Genomic DNA, 24,726 nt, shown 5'->3' with positions numbered 1-24,726 from the left:
TTTCTAATGTGCTTGTACAACTTGAGGGCATTGATCAGAGCAAAGTGGAGGTGTGTTAGAGAAATGTGTGTGTCTGGTTGCACTAATAAAAAGGAAATTGGCTTTTTGGCCTCTGTGTTTGTGATATTTTACTTTTTGGCAGTCAGAGTGAGCAAGTTGTGCAGTAAATTTGGTTTTAACACATAAAGACAGCATTCGAAACACCCATCTGTTGCATACTTGGATTTTGCAATTAGATCTATCAGTGATTCTGTGAGCAGTGCAGTGGATGCAGTGTGTGAATGTTACTAAAGAGAACAGTGAAGTGTTTTTTTTTCTGTAGACATAGAGGATATAAATGGCTCTTTCTTCATTGAGAATTCTTCAACACAATTGCTAAAGACTTTATAGCTATGAAAATCATGGATTTTGTTGCTTGTCCCAAGACAATGAGTTGTATCCCAGAGTTGTTTCAAGGTTTAACTAAGTCTTGCATATGTAATATTTTTACAGACCAATTTAAATGCATCCTGTGCAGTATCAGAGATTTGGATGTTTTATTTATTCTGCTGTTTATCTCTTGGCAGACTCTTGAGTTATGCAATTCATCATACTGAACACAGAATCTGCATTAGTTTTAATGGTGTTGCATTATCATTACCTGGTAAGCTAAAGATTTTTCAACATCAATCTGCTTGTCATTATTATGTGACTGCAGCAATGTAACTATGACAATAATGGAAGTTTAATGGGATTTTGATTGTGTTTTTGAACATGAATCCAGGTTTGAATCAACTTAATATTATGAATCACTGATCACATTCTCTTGATTGGCTTCATTCACTCAAACAGGCGCCCTGAAACCATCTTGTAGTTGTGCCGCTGCTGGGGGAATTCCCATGATGCACTGAGTATTTCTTCTCCAGTCCCCTCTTTTTCACTCCCTATGCACAAGTTCTGCTCTCCTTTTCTCTTTCTCCCCTCCCTTAGCCTGGTTCTCTTCCTGTTAAACAAGGGTGCATTTTCCCACTGTTGCCAGGTACTACTTACAGGGCCTGATTGTTGGGGTATCTTCTCTAATATTGTAGGGTCTCTACCTTCCAATATAAAGAGTCCTGAGGCAGCAGTTAGTGCTAAGTAAATAAAATTGAATAAAACTATTCAGCTGTTAATGTTCAAATTTACAAGATTTGTGTTTTCATAAACATTTGTTGGTGCTGTCATCGACACAGTCTCTTTAATGGCCTAATTTTCTTCAAGGGACACATTGGTCTGATATACTGCTTCTACTTTAGTGTAGCTTCATGTTGGACTACTCCTCGACTACTACTTTTAATTGAGGAAGTTGGCTGTTTAGCTGAGTAAAGACACTGGTGTTGAGAGAAAGCATGAATTTTTTCACCTTTCAGGTTAAATGTAAAGACTGTGAACCGTATTAAAATAGAACTGCTATTGGAAAATTACTAAAAATGATGCCAACATGTTATGAATTCTTCAAACTTCAAAAATTCACCAATAGATTCTAATCTTGCATAAAACAGATGGAAAGTATTTTAAGTGGTATGAAAAAACCCACAATGCTGATTAAAGAAAGCTTTGCTGTGTGTGTGTGTGTGTGTGTGTGTGTGTGTGTGTGTGTGTGTGTAAAATCAAATGTATGAAGTAAATAAGCTTAAGCATGCAAAACTACTTTGAGTATACTCTGTGAATCTTTTTAAATTGTATCTACTGGTCCATTGTTTCATCGTAGAGCAGTGATAAAATGATGCATGGGGTCATTTAGGAAGTTGCCCAACAGCTTGAATTTCTATTTAAAGATGCTGCTGATATAGCTCTGTATTAATGAGATGTTTTGTTTTTTGTGCCTGCCCCAAACCTGATCAGTGATGCATGTACAATGCATGCAACAGCTTGTTGAAACTGCTACTGGGACTTAATCTTCTTTGAAGAGCTCTTAATTTTGTGAAGTGGACTCACAGAACACATCAACAGCATTATCGAACCTGGGATGTGTGTAATCCGAGCTGTTAAAGCTTCTCGCTCTGTGACACTTATTTTAGGATTGATATCATCGTGCTTTATCCTGAGAGGTGCTCGATGCAGACGCTAATTGGAAAAACAACAATGGTAGATCACACTTTGGGAGTAGTGATTTTCTGTTCATGCCTTCATATGGATACTTCCCTGGAAGCTCTGATCCATATTGCACTAAGCTGCAGCAAAGCTGCTGGTGAGCAATTCTCTGCTTATATCTGCCAGGAGAACATTTGATTTTCATAATTTCATTGTGTTGAATCTTCAGGGAGTTAATTCAGAGCTGGCTTGGCTATGTCTGTTCCTTTCCATGCAGCTCAGTGAGTCAGTGTAACTTCCCTTTAGTAACCGTCTTGCATATTGTGTGACGCGTCTTTGACCTAAAGCCGGGTTCAAAGATAATCGTGTTGACAGAGCGGCTACTAGAAGGCACTGTCATCCTCTTTGCCCTCTGCCTGTTGCTGCTTCTGAGCTCCTCCTGAATTCTCCCCACTGCTCTCTGTCGACTTGCACTGTCTCTCCCTCTCTCTGTCACTGCAGCGACACACCTTCATATCTCCGGCGCCTTCTGAGTAAAAAAGAAAAAACAGTAGGACCCCCAAAATAGAAAAACACATGCATGAATGGACTCAAACACATGGATCCAGACAAACTCATACACAGACGCACCAAAATATACATATACATGAATGAGTATACACACACACTGAGGCACAGCATTACCATGACACTCCAGGGACCCGAGTCAGCGCTTGAGTGACACTGTGATGAATGACCGTGGGGAGGATTGTGGGGACACGAGAGTCAGTGTGATGTGACTGATGGAACTGGAACACAGCGCTGCACAAAAGGGAAACGGCAACAGTGTGCACATTTCCACGTATATGCATGTATTATGTGTTGCCTTCTTTTTTTCTTTTTTTTAGCATTTTTAAAATGTGCAGACTGCTCGTCCTGTTAATTTCTGTTTATACATGAGTGCCTCTGCAACCTACTTGACGTGATTCTTTCTAAATAAGCACTTTGGTGTGCTCGTTTTTCAAGGATGGCAGAAAAGCAGGGCGCATTTCAAGCCAAATTCAGCATCCTCGCTTCCAAACAGAGCCAGTGAACAAAACAAAAGCCTGCTTTTTTATTTTTTTTTTCTTCTCCCCCCCCCACTTGATTCTTTCAACGCAGCATCTGCAAGGATGCTGAGTGGTCATAGTGCTTCTCCATCCTAGTTATCAAGTTGTGACTGTGAATCTGTGAGAAAGTTGTGGTGCTGAGTGTGGAAAAGAAATTCAGAGCCAAGGCTCAGTCTATACCTACCTGTCTAATACAGGGAATAATTTCATGTTTTTTCAACTTCTATCACTTGCATTGTCCCATAAAGATATGATTATATCACCCTTTCAAAAAATGGTAACCAAAATATGGCAGCGCATAAATGTTGGTTTCTCAAATAGTCTAGAAACAGTGACACAAGTAGTTTGTGCCTGAGGGATCTTTGTATTAATGAAAATGGATAATAGATGCGATTTTGTTTGGGGGGAAAAAAAACCCCCTCATAGTGTTGGAGATGGCTGTATCGATGATATCATTTTTAACTTTCCATTGCTTTAATTCCTGTGTTCTTTCAGTTTTCATGCTGCTTTCAATTTCAGTTTTTTTGTTGTGCTGCTTTTAATTCCATTATTTTATGCAGTGTAACGACTTTGTTAAGTGCTTTCTGACTCTAGCTTGTAAATAGCACTTAATATATATATCTTTTGGCTTAGCTTTGCAGTGCTGATTCGATACCTCTCTGTCAACTATTTTAGAAATGTGGTCAATTTATTTCTAGACATCTAATATTTTTACTCAGAGCCAAGTGCTATATATTGGGTTAGTGTTATTATACTTACTAATGTTATTATTTTAATGGTTGTCCCGCTTTGCCTGAAACAAAGACCACCTTTTCCAATTGTAACCCTAACCCTAATAGACACCCCCTCACTCCCTAAGGCTTGTCATTCTGCAAGAATCCTGTTAATATCATACCTACACTTTATAATGAAACTTTAACCTTCAGGGAAAAGAAGCAGATGCCAAATGTCTTTAATTTAATGAGCATGACTATCATTTAGGGACTCTTCTATTAACCAAATTGATCATGCAGTGAAAATTGTAAGAAACTGTGTGCCTAATAACTTCAGCTCAGTCTTTTCCTGGTATAAATTGTACTTATCTATTCATATTAACCTCACTGCCCATCCTTAAAATTTTGCTGGTGTAGGTGTAAGCCTATCATGTGTTATGTGTTTGTGTATTAATCAATTTGCCTGTGTTTGTTTTGCTGGGTGTGATTACAGCCATGATTAAATGCTGATTGATCACACTGACAAGACACATCAGTGTCTGCCAGAGTGAATCAGCTCATTGGGCCTCTCCTGCATTCCCTGCATGCTTCAGTAATATATATAAATACCCCTGTAGTAGGACTATCCTGGGATGACCCTATCACACTCTCAGGCTTAATGTGAAACCTGATAGCAGCCAGACCCAGAGGTCTGTATCAAACAGATACTAATTAGCTACTCATCCATTCCTCTGACCAGAACCTTGTTGGAGCAGCACTGTCAATGTAATGGTGCTGGATGTTTACAACAACAGCAGTTAGTCATTACATGCAACCTGTGGCCTTAGCACTTCACAGGCTAATTATTGCATGGCTAGATTTGCCTCGCTTTCACCAGTAGAGCAGGAGTAGCTTACTGTCAGTCACCAATGTGTCGGGGGATTATGTGCTTTCTAATCTGTCCTCCCCCTTCTCCTCCTCCTCTGGCCACTCCATCTCACTAACAGCATTTTATCACTTTTGCATTCATTTCTCAACATTTGAAAGCCCAGTGCGTCACATTAGGTTTTAGTGGATGTACTGTATTAATCACTAATGCGGTATTACCGTGGCATTTTACATTCCCTGCAGGCATGATATCTCAGTCTCTTTAAAGGGCATGGAAAGCACCACAGCCACCCACAAGCCTGCCTTTCTAAAACACCCTGGAGAGGCATGCAACCTGTGCTGTTTAACCAACTTGGAAGAAAAGTTGGAGTGTAGCCACAGACAGACAGCTTAGTGTGTGGATAGTGCTTATGTAGTAGACGGTGCAGCTGTCTGCAGTGGTGTATTATAGTAGGTTGATGATGGAGTGTGTGTAAAAGGAGTAATTTTCCCCAAAGGGGTTTTCTACTAAAAATAATTGCCTTGGTAATTAATGTAATGATTAATTTATTTGTGTCAAAACAAAGTTTTTCTTTTTTCCCCCCACTAAAATAATGTCGGAGATGTTGGGTGTAACAGTGAAAGTGAAGTGCTTCGTTTCTACAGCTTTAATCACGAGGAGCATACTTGTGTGTCCTTTTTTGTCGCATAGAATTATTAAGGATGGCGTTCTAGCTTTGTTCTGAGCTAAATCTACCAAGAAGTATAAAGGAAGTCTTCTTGGGTAAATTGTTAATTTAACAGAGTGAATACATCAGTGAACAGTGTGGCCTTTATCCCATTAAGACATGGAGTACACTGCCACAATGGAGCTTGTTTTTTGATATAGTAATGATAAAGGATACTAGATTTAATGAATAATTGTTTATCTTTTTGTATGTGATTTTGGCTTAGTGTGATGAGAGGCATGTTACAACCTAAATTACAACCTATAACTGTGTTATCAGGCTACCTTAACCATATTACACTTAAAAAACACTTTAACTTATGATATGGGCATCAGAAGCATTGCTTTCCATAGTAGTCTAAACACAGGGAGCCATGTTGGAACTTTGCTTCAAAGAACTGAAACTGGAGTCTAAATCAGAAGTCATCGAACTGAAAAAAAACTAATTTGAAATTTATTTTTTAATGGTTTATTATTCCTTGTTGTAGAATATTTTGTTTGGTTTCTGAAAATCACTGAAACCCACTGAAAGTCTTCTTTTCAAATAAGCTGCTCTCACTGATGACAGACTACTTAATTCTGTAAGTGCGAATCTATTGACATGAGGTATCAGTAGCAGCATTATAGTGCAATGGTAGTAGTCTGTCTAGTGAGTTAGGTGGAGTGATGCTCAGTTGACACACTTGTTTACTTTTGGGAAGCACATCACGAGCTGCTAGCATTTTCTCCAAGGATAACTGTCATAGGCTGGTTTTGCTCGACAGTATTTTATTTTTTTTTGCCTCAAGTGAAACAAGTTTGTGATTTCCACGTTTATTGGAAAGTGTAGTCTTCCATAATTTGCAAGGTGTTTTCATGGAACCTGTTGAAGTAGCTCTATTTTTAGGTACTAAACTGCCTCCTGACATGCCTGAGATTGCCTCATTCACCACTCATGTGTGGTGTTGGTATATCATATATATTGCGATATGACACATAATTTATACCAGTGGACAGTATGATATGGCCTGATGTGTCTTGCCAATGGGAAGTGGAGTGTTTATGAGAATGTGTTCATTAAGACTGGTGAGCTCTTTGTCCTTAGGATGAACAAAATCCTGTCCATACTGTTTAACCCAAAGCTGAATTCAGTTACAGGATGTTGATGTAATATAGCCTTTCGGATAATAGGTTTTGCCTACATTTAATAATTATTTTCATTTGTCAGTAAGCCGGACATTTTTATATTTTTTCTTAAATAACTGATCTACTGTTTGATCTATAAAAAACAGAAGGCATGGTCATACCTTATCTTATCTTACTTTATCAACATTAAGATGAAAAACAGAATAAAAAGGTGGAAGTAGAAAACATTTGACATTTTGATAAAAAAAAAAGAAAAACAAATGGCCAGAGAAAGCTGATTATATTTCTGTCAATCAAATAATTGATTCATAAGATAAAAAATAGCAGCTCTAATTGGTTTAAGCTTCCTTCACTAAAACTCTAGACAGTCAGTCCCATTCAGAAAAACTATCTCCATCCTATCGTCTAGCTCAGGACATTCTTCTGACTAAGTTAACCACCCAGCGTTTCTCTGCATGAAACAGAAAATGAGAGGTTTATGGCAGAGGCATGGAACTGTGGCAGGGCGGTCCATGAAGTCATGGTTGTAGATGTTGGCTGGCGCTCACACTAGCAAAGAAAGAAGAGAAAGCTGAAAGAGGGGAGAGTGGTATCGCCCTTTACCTAAGCAACCTATCTGGAGACCTACTTCATCTTGGCCACGGGAGGACGACGGGATGATGTGTGTGATTTAATGTACTGCAGGCTATGTTTATATTTTCATGTGTATGGGTTTGTGTTGTCATATGCAATCAGTCCTCATGTGTGTTTGTGTTTGTGTGTGTAAGAGCTCCTTGATGAATTAGCCATCAGTTGCTTCCAGCAGATATTGACTGTTTGTGAAATCAAAGGTCAAGTGGCTAGTTAACTTGAATTCCTTTAGTCTGTTTTGCTGCCACGGAGTGAAAATTACATGTTTTCTGAATCAGTACTTAACCTCCCAGAAATACCGTCTCGCATGCTTTATTGATCAGCTTGAGAATTCGTATTATTGTTTACATGTATTGCAGATAGTATAGCCAGCCGGGAGCAGCACCCTGGGACATAAAGGCATAAAGCTGTATGACAGCCTGAGATTGTAATCATATTTATATGCTTCCTGCAGTTTCAGTGCAGTTTTAGTTTTCAGATGTGTTGAAATCCATGAATTTCAGTAGACACAACAAATGACACTAAAATAAGCCTACGTGACTGTTTCAGAAACCAAAGGTTAGAAAATGTTGACTTTTCTGTCTCCGCCTGCTGTACAGTCACCTTAAATGCTCAGTGTTGCACATTTATTTTTAAAATAACTGATGTTTCCATCAGTGAAAGGATAAAATAAACATTGGTCACAAACATGGTCATATTCATGCAAATGAATTAAATCATTTTCTGTGGTGACCTGTGTTCCTGAGTAAGACTGTTTCACTTGTGTACCTAACTCAGACATTAATACGTCACACTTTACGACTTCTGAAGTGTGATGCATTAATTAGTCTAGCTAATATAATATAATATTACTGGCTACGAGTTATGCTTGGTGATTTTATTTGTTTTTTCCATCTTTGAAAACGATGTGATCACTAAGGTATTGGGAAACCCACCATGCTCTTATTTTGAAAGTTCAGTCACACCTGAACCGTTAGCACCAGCACTTCTATGGTCATCATAGCACTCCTATGTTGTGAGACTCATCCTGCAGTTTGATAAACTAACGCCACCATCTTAGGCTGCAGTGTGTTGCTACCCCCCAATATTTCCTTAATATCTGTGAGCTAGGGGGTCACTAAAACCAGCACTTGAAGCTGGGTGAGAACTGGTTCAGATGCGGCGACGCTGTGAGCTTAGGCTGCAGAACAGAACCAAGAGTATTATCGTAGACTAAAGTTCAAGATGGTGGAGTTCAGGTCTGTTCAAGTGAAAAGAAACTCACTAGCTGTACAGAGACAGCTGACATTAATCCATTATTTATTATCACAAACTGTTTAAGAAAATCTAGGTGAAACCCTCCTGGAGCTACAGCTTTTAGTCATCAATTTTTATTATTATTTTGTATGTTTTCCTCTTAGATGTTGAGATAGTCCGTAGACCAGTTCTGACTCCTGAGCTGTAATTTGCCAATAGGTGGACATATATGTGAAAATCCCTTGATAATGTATAAAACTTGATAAAACAGCTTTGCATCCCTGAAACTGTTTTGGAAAGCGATCATTTAATAAATTACTTTGAAGTTTAATATGTACTTAAGTATGATCAGGTTGTTACATCATCTACAGAGTTAGAAGCTCCTGAATATATTTTTGTTGGTTTCTCAGTTGGCACCTGAAATTTCAGTTCTTTTTAGGGGTAGATCAAAGTAAAAATGTTCACGTTTCAGTCTTTAACTGGTAATTTTTCTTTCACACTTCACATACCGTGTGCAAAAAGTATTGCCTTCGAGGGTAATGCACAGAACTGAAATTGAATGCTAGAGTCAGGGTATCTGCTGCTACTGGAAAACCTACTTTGGTTTCAATACTCTGATAAAGGAATGCATTGACTGCAATCAAATATTCATGAATTAGTGCTATTAGATTGAATTGGCCATTGGACATTGAACTGCTATAGCTCACTCTGTTAACATTTTTGGTCCTTAGCTATTTGTTTGTGAGGTTGGATGTGATTCATTGTTCAGTTGGTATGTCACTTCTAGGATCAGAGTTCAGAAAGTTTGTTGGTGCAGCAAAGAAAACAAATGAAACCAATGTATAAATGCAAATTTTTGTCACATGTTGTCAAAAGACTAAGTTTCTAACTGTCAAATTTTCACTTAAGGCACTTAAATGGAGCATACCATTAGTACAGAGGACTGACTGGGATATTTAGGCTATTTCTACATCACTTTGCAAGCTGGCATTTTGAGTGGTTTGCCTAAAGTGATCTCACTGTGGTAAAGAGTTAACTTTACAAAGAGACAATTTACAATCTTGTCAAAATTATGCTGATCGTTCTATTGTTAGAAAAAGCTATAAAGTATTTGCATTTTAAATAGGAGCTACACCGAGGGATTAAAACACTAAATTGAACATGGGACATGTAATTGATCCATCATCCATCACCAGTTCTCTGCATAGTCTGTATTGTTTAATTTCCTGCTATGGGGATTTGAGCACGCTTGACAGTCAGCTTTTTTGTTGTGTAAATTCTGATAAAGATGACTACATCAACAATGCCTCTGCAGGCGAGCAGAGCACAGACAGCTGGGTACTTTTTATCAACACAGTAGCCAAACACGTGATTTCATGATATCTGAAGTGATTACCTTTCATATGTTAGCCTTCTTTGCCTTTCTGTAATCTTTCACATAGTGTCTGAGCTGAGCATTAGATTTCCAGAACTGACCAGTTGATGGTAAAAAAATCACAGGTTCTCCTTAAACGGGGTAGCTGACTCTTTCAGAGTCCTTTTTGTCCACCTGTCTCTTTTAATCTCCGTAAGCTACACTGGAGCCCTTTTGATCTCGATGGTAATACACACGTGAGAGCTGGATGTTCAGGGCCCTGTTTCTGCCAGGATACAGAGACTTTGATGGAAAGCAACCATTGGTTAAACTGATACCTTGATTTGTTGAGTCATGATGGCCATTATCATCTTTCTAAGGACTATGAAACAACTACTTGCATATACATCTGCAGTTAACTGTGGTTTAAATATACAAGGTCAGAAAGCATTTTTAATGTATTTTTTTTTTTTCAGTCAATTCATAACAACTGCATGCTGTGGTGAAAATATATCAATTACTTGCTTGTGCTTTACAGTACACAGTTTAGAGAGGGAGATGAGGCCTAAGTAAATAAGAGGAATGGTATGAAGGGTTAAATGTCTTAATAACCCCTTCAACAGCTCCATCTGTCAGGATCTGCCTTGTCTTCAGGTATGGGTGCTGTTCTCCTAGAAAGGATCTTACATTGGTGTCAGGGCAATGTGTGATGTTTCTATCAAAATGACACAGGACAGTGTGCAGACAGCATGACTGGAAATCACAGACGATGGCCCCACAAGGCCAAGGTTGGATTGATTCTCTGTCTGCTTCTGAGTTTGTCTGACTGTAGTCTTCCTTTTTCACTATATCTTGGAGTATATCTTTAAGTGAAGTATAATTGCAAGCTAAAAACATTTAACATTTGTTATCTAATCTCTGGTCAGTGTACTTCATTATGTTCAATCCTCTGTTTGGATTGGTAGTAAATGTTAGCAATAGATCCAAGTTTTTCGAATAAAGCATCTGACATACATTGCCTATATAAATGCACTAACAGTATTTTAACATAAAATGCGATGAACATAGTCTTACAAGATGTAATGACATAAAAAAATGTTTCTCAAGAATTGGGTGAGACCAAAGAACGGAGCTAAAAGTATGTTAATGCTGAGCCTACTGCACATTCGTAAAGCAACCCTTTGTATTATTCACAGTTAAGTAATCTCACACTTTTATCTTGTAATACTATTTAGCTGTTTATCTACCTCATGCACTTCTACTTTAGTTAAACCCCAGTTGCGCAGGCTTAGAGACTCGTCTGTGACCCCTTAGCAACCACTGGTCGCTAGGGAGTAGTGTGTATTTCCAGTCACCTGGCAAATGAAAATTTGAATTCCAGCCACTTCGGTGTAGCTGGAGGTTGCAATGACTTTTTGTTGCCAGGTGGTCATCGGCCAGTATCTGTGTGAGCGAGGTTTCAGTTAACTTAAATTTTACAAACTGGTATTTTCTTTGTGTAAAAGGATCATGAAATCACGGCTTTCAAAGACAAATATTAAGGAAATATAATCATGCTGCTAATTTAAAACACAATTCTCCAAGCTGTGTTTAATTCTGGTGTGTGACAGATGTCAAAAAATAGTTTTTGGAGAATTCTCTCTTCGGTTGACTGTGCCTTACTTGCTGTGTTTTGAACTTGTATGACCCTAAAACTTGATTTCTGCCGTTTTTAAAAATTAAAGTTTTGTTCTGCTGAGACTGAGTGAACTCAGTCTCAGTGAACTCAGTCTCACTTTCAGCTGCCATCACTGCCTCTCTCCTCGATTTGGCAGCAGCGCTGTGTACAAAATAAAATAAAACCTGCATGAACAACCATTTATTTGCTTGTTAGCATGGTTAGTTTGTTTGTGCATGTTGAAAAAGATGAAAGAATACACTGTTTTATTCTGTCCTCTGTCTACTCAGTGCTCCTCAGATCTCTAAGTACACTGTTACAAAGAACACACCCGATTCATAAACCCTAAGTGCTTCTTCACTAGAACCGGCCCCCCGGTGTGTGCTGAGCCACTGCATGGGGAGTGACATGGATTGGATGTCTTGGGCAACCTGTTAGCTGATGCTACATTGTTGATCTTTGTTTCACTGAAATTCATCTTGGATCCTATTTCAGTGTCAGTGATAAAAGCTGGTATGCTGCAAATGAAATGCTGGAGAATGGCAAGTTTTTAGGTTTTATGTTTGCAGCTGCAAAGATTCTGAATGCCAGCTATATATTGGGGTGTTTTTATATTTGTTTTGTCATGTTTGATTTTTTTTTAAAGCAAAGGTTAGCTGGTTTGTGGACCATGCCTGTGTTAGTGTAGATAAGTGCATTTAGTGATGTCTGCTTCTGTGTTAAATGAGTGAACCTGAAATGATCTCACTGATCTTACTGATGTATTAGTTTTTACTTTCTCTGGTGCAATTAGCTTAAAACTACCTTCGAAATGACAAATGGAAGCAAATTAGAGTCGGAATTGTCCAAGATGACTACTTAATAATCAAACAGGAGTACTTGGACGTAAAAGCCTGCCTCTAATACCAGCTTGCTGGCATCTCTGGTTAAGGTAAAAAAAAGAAAGAAAGACCCATTGCTACTATTTGAGGAAATGTGGTAAACAGCACACAGTATAAAGACACAAGTTGATGGCGCAACCAGCAGATAACATGTCCCCATTTTCTCACTTGGAGGGAAAATGGTATGGGCAGTGATGACACTGAATTTGAAGTACCCGTCTGGGTATTTACTGAACACCATGGTGAAAACCACAAAAGCCTTCGATAAGAGACATCTCAGATGTCTGATATGCTGTCTTGCATAAATCTGAACTTGTGACATTCCACATAATGTAGTGTTGTGCTTTTATTGTATTCCGCAGCACTCATAGCATCCTTTGAGAGCTCATTTGAATGAATATTTTACCAGGCATAATCCTTTATTCCATCTCTGTATCTTAACTAGACATTTTTTTCCTATGATGAAAGTAAACTTAAAAAAAATACATTCCAGTTTTTATTTTGTATAAATTACGCATATATTAGCATTAGTATAGTACAGGATTGCAAACAAATGCACTGAGTTATTTATCGCACTCTGCTGTTCTCACCATGTACTCTTTACCTTCTTACCTGTTCAGTCATTCTCAGTCTAATTATATCTAGCTGAATTTGTGTCAGTGCTGCCTTATTTACTTTCTCCCTTCTGCATTCACACTCAGTTCTGCTTTGGCAGTTACCGCCTCACTTTCCCTTCCCATTCATTATTCAAGGAGCGGTTGCTTGGATGTCCACGGATCTGGATCCAAACTTCATCCTGAGATACCTCATGCGGCACCTCATGCGGCGACTTGTAACATTAGTAGCTGTCTCTATCATGTCATGCTGCAACAACACTTCCCATACTGCTGGCAGTGATACCTGCTGGTGTTCATGACAGGATGAGTGCATTTTTGTGAAGTGAATGTGCCAGCTCATTGTCGGCATCAGCTCTGATACGGGAAGGTCGGTGGTTGTGGCGTTTGGACTTGTTATGAATATGTACTGACAGCAGGCGAGCAGCAGAGGCAGTGTTTGATCTGGGATCTACATGGACATTTACTCAGTGTGAGGACGACTGGCAGGCAGGCAGGCAGGTGGGAAAGGAGTAGTAGAGCAGGGTGAGCTCAGCTCGGACATGTGTGTTAATGTTACAGCAGGCTAGAAGAAGACTGCTGACACCAAAACAGGTGCCGTTTCATGCCTGGCTGACTGCATGAAAAGGGCAGGATGAGAGGGTAGAGAGTTGGGCAAAGTTTGTGTTTGTTTGACAAACAGGAAAAGAAAAAAGAAGAGACATGATGTTACAACAGGATCCCTACAGCCATTTATTTTCATTATCAATTAAACAATTTATTTACTTGCTCTTCTTAGTATTCAACATAAAAGAAAACACTAGTTAGTCAAACTCTAAGATGAATCTCTCTATATTTAAGAAGCCAGAGAGTGAAAACAGAACCAAACAATTGATTAGCCACACATTTCAATAGATGATTAATGGTTAGGTAATGAATGAACTAACCTCTTTGCAATCTCAGAAGAAATTGAAAAAGAATAAAGATCTTTTAGGTAATATGGTCTTATGTTTTAACAGTCAAGTCCCCGGTAGGATCAGTAGTAACACTGCTTCAACAGTCCGCTGGCACGAGTGGTGGTGCAGATGGGAAACATGGGTATGTTTTACAATTGCATTGGAATAAAAATTATATTGGTAATAAGAAATGAAAAACACTCAGCCCAACAGTGTATTTTGAACAAAGATGGGCTAAAACAACAGCCCTGCAATAAAATCTTCCTTTTATGAAGGTTATAAAACTGTTTTTCTTGGAACTGCAGTAGAATGATGGTCATTGTTGCTTTGAACTCCGCTCTACTGTTTTGTGGCACATTATACTCTGTTTTCATTTTTTTTTTGTTTTTACCCCTTCTGTACCAGCGAAGGGAGACTAAATAATGAAATACTGATGCTCTGGTAAGGTAGCAATTGGCTGTTATTTTCTTCTGCAGCCAACACTCTTTGTCCCACCTGCAATTTTCTACCAAATTAGTACTATTACCAGCAGACACTGACGCATGGAACAGTAAACAGGCAAGACTTTTCCACACATCTGTGTACACATTGTCTGTAGGTTATCACATCTGTGAATCATCTAGTGAACGACACCTCTGCTGTTAATGGTAACATGTCAAAAATAACATCTCTGACTTTTGAAATGTATTATTTGGCTGAATAAGGAGTGTTTAACATTGAGATGAGAATGCAAAGGAGCTCATGTTAAATAGCGCTGGCACAAGGAGTCTTTGTTCTGCTTGTCACTAAAGGTAGTTTTTTGTTATTTAGATTCTATCTATGGTAGTGTATAATGCACAATGAATTTTAAGCTTCTCAGGGGACTCCTCAGTGGTGTTGTGTGAAGAATATGAAGGAACATTACTGTATACACTCACTGTATACACCCTCCTGATACTAGGTTCTGTCTGCATTTAGAAGTGTCTTCATTTTTCACATTATAGATTCAAGAAGTTGCTGGAAACATTCCTATTGGTCCATGTTGATATTAGAGCATGACACAGTAGCTGGAGATTTTTCAGTTGCACGTCCAGTTGCATCATTTAGGCAAAACTCCAGCTCCACCATTACCCAAAAGTGCTCTGTTGGATTGAGATCTGGTGTCTGTGGAGGGCATTTAACACAGTGAACTATCATTGGATGGACATGTTCGGCCCCAGTACTCACTACACCACCACCGACAGCTTGAACTGTTTACACAAGGCTGGATAGATCAATGCATTCATGAAGCTGCCATCCAAATGGAGAGTCTCAGTTTCTAGTTTGTAGCTGACAGGAGTGACACCTATTATAGTTGTCTGCTGCTGTATCCCATATGTTTCAGTGTTCAACATTGTTGTGCATTTAGATATTCACTTCTGCATTGGTTGTCATGAGCGGTTGTTGTCTTCCTATCAGCTTGAGGCTTGAGCAGTCTGGCTATTCTCCACTGTCCTCTGAAATCAAGAAGGCATTTTCTCCCAAAGAACTGCCGCTTACTGAATATTTTCTCTTTTTCACACCATTCTCTGTAAACCCTAGAGATGGCTGTGTGAGAAAAACCCAATAGATCAGCAGTTTCTGAAATACTTAGGTTGTTTATGCAAAACGAGTTAGTCTATGTTCGAACTCACTCAAACTGCCTTTTTTACCCATTCTTTTGCTCATTTGAACTTCAGCACCATGCCTAAATTCATTGTGTTGCTTCCTTGTATTTAGTAGTTAGATATTTGCATTAATGAGCAGTTGAACAGGTGTACCTAATGTCTCTGTAGGTTCTCAGTCATCCAGGTCAGGTTAGTCTAAGGCAGCGGTCCCCAATCCTTTTTTGCACCACGGACTGGTTTATGTCTAACAATATTTTCAAGGACCGGCCTTTAAGGTGTCGCAGATAAAACCAAAACAAAATAAAAACAGATCCGGTACCAAAAAAAAGATGATTTATTCATAACACACGGGAAAAGACCCAGGGAAACAGAGTTAACGATAAAAATGACCAAAAAAACCCCCCAAAACGATAAAAACCCTGAAAACCATAAATTTCACACCCGAGCCTCAACTCTCGCGGCCCGGGGGTTGGGGACCGCTGGTCTAAGGAGCTTGGAAAGAAAAACGAGTGGACTTTAGTTTTCTTAAAGATGTTTAACCTCTCATTCAAGAAGCTTGTTTAGTTCTAAAACCAAAACCTTCATTAGGTGTACCTAATGAAGTGACTGTCAGTGTGTAGCCATATCTGTTCTCGTTCCAACTATTTGTTTATTGAGAAAAATTTCAGGACTTGGGCAGTCAAACATAAAACCGATATTTTTCAGCTCTGTTATTGAAAAACACCTATAACCATTTTCTTCCTCCTTTCATATCATCTACCAATACTATGAACTTGTTCTGTGAGACAATTTGTCATTGTCAATGTCATCTGGCAATGTTGAGTTCACACTCTGGGCCGATTATTTTGCTGTTTACTTTGCAATTGACAGGACAGGAGATTAAATCACTGTTGCCACAATGACCTCCCAGAGTTGGAAAACCCTCTCTCAGTTAATCGATTGCAGAACTGTTGAGGACACCAAGGTTATTTCTTTGTGAGATTTTTTTTTTTTTTGTTCCGCAAGTATCAGTTTTAGTCACCTACTACAATTCAGCTTTCTGCAGTAAAAAACTTTTATTTTACATTTATTAATTAATTGATTGTAGTTTCTAATCGCAAAAATATTTTATTTGTAGTGATATGTAATTGAGAAAAACATTAACTCTCACATTTCAGAAAGTGGTGCTGGACATTTTATATTTTTGCTTTATATATTATTACATTAAATTTTATTGCCTATAATTGATTAATAATGGTATTGTTTCAGTGTTGGTGCTTGGACAAATTCCTTAATTTATTTTAATACAAATAATTACAAAAAATAATTTTAAAGAGTTGGTTGCATAATGATCATATTAAAAAATAATTTATAAATTAGACCAAACTTGTAATGCAAGCTTGGTAACATTTTGGTTTACCATAAATAAATTGAGGTTTATTATTCTTTATTACTCTGAACTGTGGTGTCTTGTCTGAGTAAATTATATTAAATTAACTGCTAAATGCTTCTGTTGAAATCTGTCTTTGTATTGTGAGATGTGTGAGCTTTCCTTTGTTTGTCTGATGGCTGATGGTTAGGCATGTGACTTATATTTGACCCAGATAATTTGGGACAGAATATTTATTTTAAATTCAGTAATTTAAAGTTTAAGTTTAGTTTAAAAATGACTTAATACTTGAATTCCTGCAGCAGAAATCCCAGGGTCTGAGTAGTGTCCTGGCAGATTTTAGAGTGTAAATTACCAGACAGTTATCTCTGTTCATCTCACTGAAGTCATTTATATAGCTGCAAAATGGTATTATTATGTAGAGACTGAACAATGCTGTAATTTAAATCTCTCATAAATTAAATTGCGTGAATGAATTTTTGAAAATGTCTTTATGCCCAAGGCTATCCAGGTCAGAATCTTTCATCGGGTGATATAGCCTAAAATTATATCCAAGCAGTGCAAGGAGATTTATGATAATAGATAATGAAGAAAGAAACACCCAAACCTAAATTGAACAGTGTTTTATTAGTGATTGTGACTTGCAGGAAGCAGCATTTACAGTGTTTTTGCCTCAACTGGTGAAACAATTTTGCATTGTACTACTTTGTCGGTTTTTAAAGTAGATCCCTTTTCAATAAATTCAGAGGCTGAAATAACTCTTGCTGTCAGACATGTCTGGGCCTGGACATTATATGTGGTTTTCAATTGTCCTCACAATAAGCAGGTAGAAGTAAAATACATAAATAAAAATTCCTAATTATTGAGTTCCAGTCAGCTCACTTCAGTTCATTTGCAGGAGAAATCTCTGCAACTTTTCTCTGTATGGAATTCTCTGGCAAATAATTCCAGAGCCTGCAACAAAGAATGTAATGTGCGGAGAGAAAAAACACCCAAGACACTAGAGAGCTGTCTTGTCATTTTGATGCTTTTAGATTGCAAGCACAATTTGGTATTATTTTCTCTTTCTGCCAATATTTTCCATCTTTAGTCTGTTTTTGAATATGAATCGTCATGGAGACATGTTTCAGATGATTTGAAGTAATTAGTGTTCTGTAAGAGGGGAAAAAACATCTTTTATCTCAGCAGGTGACAAGAGACTAGTCAGAAATGAGCACATCTAATGCAATGCGATATTTTCTTCCTTTTGGGATGAATGGCCTTGGTAAGATGATGGTATTTTTCCTAGCTCTGTCTGAAATCACAATCTTTGGAAATGCTACATAGGATAAACACATTTATACAGAGAGATGAACATTTTTAACTATATTGCCTATTTTACAGTATTTCTACAGTGACGTGGCAGTTTAAATAGGAACATATTTGGTTATTTGTAGAACTACAACTAATCAGTAATAAGATAAATCCTTTTATTAAATCAAAGCATGGCTATAACTGTTTTTCATTTTTGATTGCTATCTTTGTGGCTTGATCATTTTATATATAAAGTAAATCTGCATATAAAGTAGAAAATACCCTGTAATAATTTGACTGGAGACTGTGACACTAACCTGTCTTTTTGTAACTACTCAACTGTTCGATTTGACTTGGGTAGAGAACATATTGGATGAGATTGAAGTTTGTTCCACTGCAAGTGCTTCCTTCAAAGCTGTGAACTAGGGCTGCCACGATTAATCGACTAGTCAGGATTACATCGACTATCAAAATCGTCGACGACTAATTTAATGTCGACGCGTCGTTTGAAGCTTTGTAAGATTCTGAAAGACGCAGGAATAAGTAGTAGGATTTAAGAGTGTACTAACGGAGTGAAACAGAAAATGGCAGCACTGCATGTACATAGATGCCAGCTGCCGTTAAACCCCGAAGAAGAAGAAGCAGTCTCCAGTATCGTAGCTGTGTCCAAATTCAGGGGCCGCGTCTTTCGGAGACCGCATTTGTAGGCCGATTATGTTACAGCGACGCGACAAAGGCTCTCGAAATTCGAAGACTCCTCCAAATGCGGCCGACAAATGCGTCCTTCATTTCCCCAGATTTGAAGGATGGGTCGGATGTATCCTTCGTTGCCCAACCTACTCCAGAATTCATAGCGCTCCCCAACCAATTCCAGTTTCCAACAATGGCGGCAGCTACTTAGTTTTAATATTACTCTTTCTGGTTAAACTTTTAAGATATTTTCAGGCGAGAATGTAGCTGTGTAAACTTCAAATATCTGCTCGGTTTATCAAGACATCACATATTTGCAAAAGTGCTCCGAAGTTTCTGGAGACGTCTGTTACCCACCAGCTTGATAGCTAGCCGAGGCTTCAAGCCTCACTAGAGCCGGCAAGAACACCAAACTCCCGGCACATCGTTTTCAGATCCCCGCGGTCTTTCGCTACTCAGGTTAAACATTATATATAATCACTTAGATAACTTAAAAATGTCATTGTTTGGCTTTTTTCAGTGTTTTATTTGTTCCTGAGTAAATTGGTTTAGCTGAAATTAAAGTTATAGTTTTCACACAGCTGAATAAACGTCAAACAGAAAACTGATTAAACACAAGAGTGAGATGGTTGAGAATTTACTCCAGTGTCCTGTTTGTTTTTAGATAGCAAGGAAAAGACGGCTGAGTTTATTAAACTTCACCGAGATAATCTACAAAATTATATTAAAAGTTTAATAAACTATCATCTTGTCTTTATTTTTAGTTAGCACATACCTTAAACACTTTAAGCTGTAAACTAATGATAGTTATATAAGAGCAGATGCATGCTGGTGCAATAAGCTATAAGTTTTACGTCCAATGGATGCATGATTTGATCGTTTGTGGCAGTCCTACTGTGAACGCAGTGCTGGAACAATTGTTGTGTCCTGTAACAACTTCATTAAGTCACTGAGCTTCACATAATTTGGATTCTCAATCATACTGGTATTTTTATAATACAGAGCAGAACCTAATTTGTATGGACCAATGAAAGTAGGGGAAGAATACCAATACAAGATATGTGGAATGTGTCTTGTTTTACAGGAAACAAAGTTACTTTTTACAACGAGTAGTGGCTTTGCAGTTCCATCCCGGATAAGACCCCATTTGTCATAGCCTGATCCATTGACTGTAACAAAGAGTGTAAGACCATTTAAGGAAGTAACTTGAGAATTAAAATTGACAAATTTATTGACAAGAACATAAATAAATGAAGAGCACATGTTTTTCAGCAGGTCAGTTGTGTAATGTAGGCATGTGCAAGTGGAAGAGTGTATGGAAAACAAAAGAAATGTGAGAAATCATGCTGTACTTATGCTGGTAAATTTAGGGAGTTGGTGTCAAAGATGGAAAGAGTGACTGTAGGAAGGAGGAAACTTTTAGTCTAACTTAGCTGTTGCAGAACAAAGCACAGCACAAAACCAAAGACAAATAAAAGACCAGAGACAACTAGTGCCTTATAGCGTCACAAGTGTTTCATCTTCTCATTCACATTTCCAGGGGCAGTTTATTACCCAGTGACACAAGTATCTGTGTGTCTTTTCTCAGCTGATTTTTCAGGTTTTTTTCATAAAATGACTTTTATGTATTCTTTTTTACTTTCTACAGTCCAAGATCTATTACATACTATAATGTATCTCAAATTAAAACTGTTAATGGGACTTACCTTAAGTATGTTAGAATAATGCCTTAACAGTACAATATGTTATACTGAGTTTTATAATTATGTGCAGCCTTACGTGATAGCCATAAAACCCAAGAGCGAGGTATGTATTTCAGCAAGTGACTCAGTAACAGTAACTTCATTAACATTCGGATGGGTCAGGATCTGATGGTAAATTATGTTCTGCACATCCTACAGAGCAGCTGTTCAGCATATTAGCAGATTTACATGATGGGATAGTTTTTATTAATGCGTTCCACTAGATCAATTCTGCACTCTACAGAATTTATGCAGAAATCACACAAATTTATCCACACATTCACAAGCAATTTCAAATAGCAGAGTTTGCTGGTATATCAAAAACATTGATTTTCCGTCAGCTATTAAGCTTTCATTGAGCTTAATTGGCTCACTGTTTTTGGAGGGAATTACATACATAAAACCTGGTTTAAAGTGAATTATTATTAAACTGAATCACTTGCTCTGGTAGACTGCACTAGTTATAAGTGCTTCAGTTAGTGGATCACTTGCAGAACTTTGAATTCTCATGTAGACATAGTCAGTCTTAGTAAATCTGGCCCGTAGTGCCACAGTGCTGATGTGAGTTTTCTGCATTCCACTGAACATTCAGGGAGATTTTCAGTTTCTTGTTGTTTTCACTTACCAGGGGTCTATGGTAGCTATAAATTAATTATTAATAATTTCTTGAATGAATTTAAAATAATTGGGTTTTTTCTTATTAGATGTCTGATAGTGACTTGCAATACCTAGCAGTAAAATAAAACCAAATTATCTTGTAGACCTTCTAGTACTAAGATATGTGATAATAAATCTGAGGTCTTGCTGTGCTTATGATGACTTGCTTGCAGCTTTTGGTCCTTTTACTTTTTAAAACAGAGAAAATAAAACGGGTGACCTGAGGTGCATATAAAATATCAGCAGCTACATCAACTTTGGTCAGTATCTGTGTTAATGCTTGATGTCGCTATGCATATCAATTAGACCTCAAGGCTACATTTACATGAGGTCTCTAATGTCATCTCTAAACAGGAATATTTCTGCTCATGTTGTTAAAGCTGATTAAACTGCATAAGGAAGTTTCATAGGGCATTTCCTCCTGACTCCAAAATGTGCAGAAGGTAATTAAGGTATATGAATGATGAATCAACTTATGTCAAGCTTAGGCTATAAGATTTTTAAAATCTTAGCCAAATTGTGTTTGTTCAAAGAAAAGGAACTAGAATATTTTTTTGTGTGAAATGTCAAACATGAACATACTTAAATGATTTCCAGGTAATGGTGCATTACACACTGGGATTATTATTAAGATCATTGTGCTATCTCACACGTTCTCATGGGGACACAGACAAATAAAAATTAAGGCTTTGGAACTATAGCTTGCTGTAACTTTGCAGTGAGGAACAAAACAACAGCATGAGGCTGAATGAGTCTGTATGAAATAGTGGGGGAAGAAGGAGTAAACAACAGGGAAGTGAGATTTTAACTCTCAGCAATATCTGCCAACACTAGTATGCTAGCTAATGTTAGCCTCAAGGGCAATAATGTTTACACTGTTTGGCAACACAGCTGGCTACTATGAGACTGATATTATTTAGGCCGTATTGTTGTCACACATCAGAAAGATTTCCTCCATCTCAGATCTACAAATCAAAATTGCAATGGGTCTTTTTTTTTTCTTTGTTTTGCAGTCACCATTTTAAACATCCTATCATTCACTTTTATCTCTTTTTACATTTAGCACTTATTTGCTGCTGTGAAATTCCTGATTTAATCATAATCAATAACATTTTAAATATGAAAAATGTTAGTTTTATCAGGATGGCTCTAATGAGTCCACCACCAGTTCAGGCTAAAGAATATTTCAGTAACCCCCTCACATTACCAAACAATCTGGGCTGAAAATTGTTACTGGCCAAGTTTTTGGAAAAGATTTTTCCTAAAAAATTAGAAAGCTGGAATAAATCAAAACACTGCATCAGGAGTTGGCGATCTGATGATCTAATATCATGGTGATTTACAATTGAAGTTGATTTGACTCTTAGGAGTCATATAGATTGTAAAATGAAAATATGTTTATTTTTACTTTATCCCCTTTCTGTTTGTGTTTCTTTACCTACAAGCTGACAAGGTTGTTGTAATGTTGCTCCTTGATGTCATTTAGCTGACAGACCCCATTTGCACATATTTGATCTGCTGCTGCAACCTAATCATTTTCCTGTTTGACAGCCTTAGTCAGCTTAGCACAGCAGCAAATTAAAGTGTTTGCTATAGGCTGCAGTTGGGACCCTCCTGCTTCTAGTGGCACTCTCGGAACAAAGAAAGAGGACAGCTGTTGGCAGCTGCATTACTGAGACGATAGAGTTGGAGCCTGTCTGCAGGACAACAGAGTCACTGAAGAAGAATCTGAATCACAGTGTGATGTTTTGAGGTGGATTAGGTATGACGGGTGCAGAGACTATCAGTGGTTGCCTTAAAGAAACTGGATTTTAATCATCTCTACAGTGTACAGTTAACCCTTTTCAAAAACACAGCAGAACACTGCAGATGCACTGATGTTCTCATTGTGTGTGATTGACTGAGAATGAAAAATCGGAAGGAGTTTTGGAGATTATTATAACTTGTACTTTTGAGAGATTAAGTCATTCAGAGCAAAACAGAGTAATATGTAAAAAAACAAAAACAAACAAACAAACATTGTGCATTATTTCATGATGACTGATGTCCAGAGCAACAGCAACATTAAGTTTCCTTCTTTGACAAGCCTGTCTGATGTTTATTGTGCAAGCAATTTCGAGGTAATTCAACACAGCCTTTTATTAATCTGTAGACAGACTTAACAATATTAGAGGGTACACAATCAAGCCATTTTCGGGCTGTTTCAGACTGAAATGCTAACTGCTACAAAAATCTGGTTATTTCCAGTCACCAAACATATTCTCACTAGGACATGTTTTTAAAGCAAAAATCTCAGAAAGGCTGACAGATGACATAAAGCCAAAGAGATACAATCTCATTTACTTGTTTTTAAAATGGTTAGTTGTCAGAAGCTTTTATTATTCTTTTTGAAATCATCCTTGTTTGTGGCAACTGTTGAATAAATGCTACCAATAAAAATATCAACTTTACAGACATATACAAAACCTGCCACATCAATATGATCAAATGAAAATAAACAGAAGATAAAATATGACAAATCAGTTTCTATTCCATCAGCAGCCTGAAAAGATGACATTTCTGTCTCTCTTATGACTTTCAGAGCCAAATCCTCAAGAATAATGACCACATGACTATAAAAATACTGTCCTCGCTAAAAGATAAATACAAGAGGTTCACAGTCTTACAGAGCCCTCACATAGGATGCCAAGTTGGTTACCAGCCTTTGTACCGACACCCACAAAGTGGGTGTCATCCAAATAGGTCAGGTGTTTGATCCAAAGAGTTGTAAAGTTGGAAGTGCTATTTTAGACACCTCTGGTTCATGAAGTAAAAATCCTACTCATTTTTCCCAATAAAGACATTACTCATGCTTACATCAGCATGATCTTCTCCTGGTTAAGTCACTGGTAGAAGTCAGACTAACTTATTACTGTCTTAAAAATACAGTATGTTATTAAAAAATAGACAAAAATGATTTTATATAGATAATTTTCCTCACTCTTGTTTCAGCTCAGCTCCATGGGAATCTTTACTCTGCTTGTATTCACAAGCCAGATAAGAACGTTTTATTCTTTGTGATGTTGATACTACAGTGCAACATCAAGAGGTTCTGATCTTTACATACTACATCAAATTGGAGTGAGAAGTCAGTCTGATAATTGGAATAAAAAATCATAGAAATTCACCAGTGTGGCAATGAAGGCAGGATTTGATAAAAAAAATATTTTTTTAGATCTTATTATCTCAGATTTAATTTTGAAGTAATTTTTTTGTATAACCACCTCTTATACTCTCATACTTTACTTTGTCACACAGGAAGGAACAAGGCAAAGTTTTTTCTTTGTCTTTCATTGAATGTTTTATTGTTTTACAACAGTTCAAAATGAATGATCGGTATAAAATTAGATTTTTATTCAGTTGAACAAAATGACAATATGAATATATTACAAATGTGTTTGGAATATGATGGATGGTGATAGCAATTTAATTACAGGGTAAAATGCAATCAAC

General features: G+C 37.5%; 1 protein-coding gene across 5 annotated transcripts in view; it reads left to right on the top strand.

Moving 5' to 3' along the window:
• Nucleotides 1-24,726, top strand: part of asic2 (acid-sensing (proton-gated) ion channel 2) — a 381,467-nt gene that overhangs the window by 4,611 nt on the left and 352,130 nt on the right. The gene's annotated exons all lie outside the window — the stretch shown is intronic.

The sequence above is a fragment of the Oreochromis niloticus genome, linkage group LG4, assembly GCF_001858045.2.
Source record: "Oreochromis niloticus isolate F11D_XX linkage group LG4, O_niloticus_UMD_NMBU, whole genome shotgun sequence".
Taxonomy (NCBI): Eukaryota; Metazoa; Chordata; class Actinopteri; order Cichliformes; family Cichlidae; genus Oreochromis; species Oreochromis niloticus.
Note: the sequence above shows the minus strand (reverse complement) of the source record. Positions and strands in the feature narration are given on the sequence as shown.